Source organism: Orycteropus afer, unplaced genomic scaffold (assembly GCF_000298275.1).
Source record: "Orycteropus afer afer isolate SDZICR_OR568_19922 unplaced genomic scaffold, OryAfe1.0 scaffold00294, whole genome shotgun sequence".
NCBI lineage: Eukaryota > Metazoa > Chordata > Mammalia > Tubulidentata > Orycteropodidae > Orycteropus > Orycteropus afer.
In genome coordinates, this window is record NW_006921881.1 from 1041904 (window position 1) to 1045525 (window position 3622).

Below are 3622 nucleotides of genomic sequence, written 5' to 3' on the forward strand. Positions count from 1 at the left end.
TAGTCCTAGTGACTGGTACACCATCTGATCTTCAGCCTATACAACTATGAGACCAGAAGAACTAGATGGTGCCCAGCTACCAATGTCAACCACTTGGAAGGGGATCTATGAAGGAGATCCTGGATAGAGAGGGAGAACGATGTGGAACAAAACTAAAAATCATTTGGAGGAAAAAAAAGGGGGGGGACCAGGTTTACTGGTCCAATAGAGCCTGGTGGAACCACTGAGACTATGGCCCCTAGCTGCCCTTCAGATCTGGAATTGAACCCATGCCTGTGGCTTCCAGCCAACAATAGACAGGTATATGAGTTGAACATTTCCCTGAAGTAGATACACTCCTGGGAGAGAACAATCATGGGAGAAAGAAGGGCTGCTTATACACAGGGAGACAGCTTAGGAGGCAGGAGTGTATGGAGGGATGGACACAGGGAAGAAGTAACTATAGGGAGGAAGTGGGAGGGGAGCTGTTGCACTGTGGTAAATTGTGGTCAATGTCATGAGACAAAGTGTATATGAAGTGATGTATGGAAAGTGAATTTGCTCTGTAAATTTTCACCCAAATCACAATTAAAAAAAAAAAATTTTGAAACTAGATTGTTGTTGTTGTTGTTATGTGCCATCAAGTCGGTCCCGACTCATAGCAACCCCTCGTTGGGTTTCCGAGGCAGTATCACTATGGAAGTAGATTGCCCAACCTTCCTTCTGAGGAATGGCTGGTGGGTTTGAACCACCAGCCTTCTGATTAGCAGTCAAGTGCCTTAGGCACTACGCTACCACTTGGAACCAGATAGTGGTGGTGATTGCACATTATGAATATACTAAATGCCACAGAACTGTAAATTTTAAAATAGCTTATTCTATGTTACATGAATTTCACATCAATTAAAAAAAAAGTTTAAAAATATCAATCAGCTGACAACTCAATTAGTCCTTGTTTTGGTTCTCTAGTGCCGTGCTCTCACAGAAAATACCACAAATGGGTGGTTTTAACAAACAGGGGTTTATTCTCTTACAGTTCAGAACGCTAGAAGTCTGAGTTCAAAGTACCAGCTCTAGGGCTGGGTGAAAGCCCCTCAACCTTAGGCTTCAGCTCTGCCTCTTGCTCCTGGCCCACTGGAGAAGAAGCTTCTCTTAACTCCAACAGCTGCTGGCTGCTGAGGCTGACAAACCCAACGTCAAAAAATAAAATGGTACAGTCTCAAAATTATCAAACAACAGGGAAGGCCACTAGTTAAACAGTCCCAAGATCGGCAGATAACATGGCAGCCCACTGATAACTTGTCCAAATGCAGGATCCAGATGTGCCAAGAAGCTCCAGAGACCTTTCTCAAGGCTTTTTCTTATACACTGGAAGCAGACCACATCCCTAAGACAAGTACTCAGCTGCTTCTGTAGATTCCACCATAGACTTGATTACCAGTCTCTTCATGGGGAATAACTACATCAGCTGCCCAGCCACTCAAAATCAGGCCCAGCTAAGTTGACATGCAACATAACTGCCACAGTCCTCCTTCAATTTATTGAAAGGAAAGGAAAGGAAAGGCCGTGGTTTGCAGAATAATGGGAACACGCCAATCACTGAGTCATTCACCTTTTCAGAACCAGCACAGCTTTTTGGAACTGTCCCTTTACTGTCCTGGTTGTTTTCACCCTCCTGACCACCCCCTTGGACTTTCTTTATGTGGTAAGGGAGAATTGAGCAAGGAGAGGAAAAGGGGTACCTCTTCCTTCAAAGGGGTTTACTGTGATAGTTAAAGTTGTGTCAACTTGGCTGGGCATGATTCTCAGTGGTTTAGCAGTTCTGATGTAGTCATCCCCTATGATGATACCTGATATAATATAATCACCTCCATGATGAGATCTGTTATGAACAGTCAATCAGTAGAAAAGGAGTTTCCTTCAGGGTATGGCCTGCTTCTAATATATATGGAAAAGTTCTGTCAAACCTTTCTGGCTTTATGCTCAAGATCCTGCATCTGGTTCATCATCATCTGGACTTGAACCATTGACCTGCTATCTTGCCTAGTAATCTTGAGATTGTTACCTTTGCAGCCTGTAAGCCAAAAGTCGGCCAACTTCTCAGCCTATATGACCATGGGACCAGAAAAACTAGATGGTGCCCAGCTACCACTGTCAACCACTCAGAAAGGGATCAGTGCTGGAGATCTTGGATAGACTGGGAGACCAGTATGGAATAAAACTCAAAATCATTAAAAAAAAAAAAAAGACCAGGTTTACTGGCCTGATAGAACCTGGTGAGACCCCAGAGACTATGGCCCCTAGTTACCCTTCAGGTCTGGAATTGAACTCACTCCTGTGGCTGTAGATTGCCCAACCTTCCTTCTGAGGAGTGGCTGGTGGGTTTGAACCACCAGCCTTCTGATTAGCAGTCAAGTGCCTTAGACACTACGCTACCACTTGGAACCAGATAGTGGTGCTCCAACCAAGCAATAGACAAGCATATAAGGTGAACATTTACATCAAATAGATACACTCCTTAGAACAAACAATCATGGGCAAATAGAAGGGCAGTATTTGCACAGGGAGATAGTTCAGGGGGTAGGAATGCACAGGAAAGACACAGGGAAAAGGTAACTGTGAGGAGGAAGTGGAAAGAAAGCTGTTCCATTGTGGGGAATTGCAGTCAATGTCATGAAACAGAATTTGTATGTACTGCTGTATGGAAAGTGAATTTGCTCTGTAAACTTTCACCCAAATTACAATAAAAATTAAAAAAAAAAAAAAAAAAAAGAAGTCTCCCATCTTACTTTCTTATATCGGATTCCTCAGCCTCTGAAGTCAGCAGCCCACTGTATTGCCTGTTGCTCTTGGGTTCATCAGCTCCTGAAGCTACATGAGTCAGGAGAAGCCTCCAGCTTGTCATCTGACTCACTGGCTTGGAGCTTTCCAGCCTCTACTGCATGAGCCATTTCCTTGAGATAAATTTCTCTCCCTCTCTCTCTCTCTCTCTCTCCCTTTCCCTCTCTGTGCTGTTGTTAGGTGTCGTTGAGTTGACTCTGACTCACAGTGAACCCATGTTCAACAGAATGAAACACTGCCTAGTCCTGCACCATCTTCACAAACCTTGTTATACTTGAGCCCATCCTTGCACCCACTGTGTCAATCCATCTCATTGAGTGTTCTCCCCTTTTTCGCTGACCCTCTACTATACCAAGCATGATATACTTCTCCAGGAACTGGTTTCTTCTGACAACATGATGAAAGTAGGTGAGATGAAGTCTGGCCATTCTGGCTTCTGATAAGTATTCTGGCTGTATGTCTTCTGAGACATATATATTCATTCTTCTGGTAGTCCATGGTATTTTCAGTATTCTTAGCCAACACCACAATTCAAAGGCATTTAATTTTTCTGCTCTCTTCATTATTCATTGTCCAGCTTTCACATGCCTATGAGGTGGTTCAAAATACCATGGCTTAGGTCAGGTGCACCTTAGTCTTCGAAATGATATCTTTGCTCTTTAACATTTTAAAGAGGTTTTTCTGCAGCAGATTTGCCAAGTGCAATATGACATCTGATGTCTTGACTGCTGCTTCCATGGGTGTTGATTGTGAATCCAAGGGGGGAAAAAAAAAATATATATATATATATATATATATATAT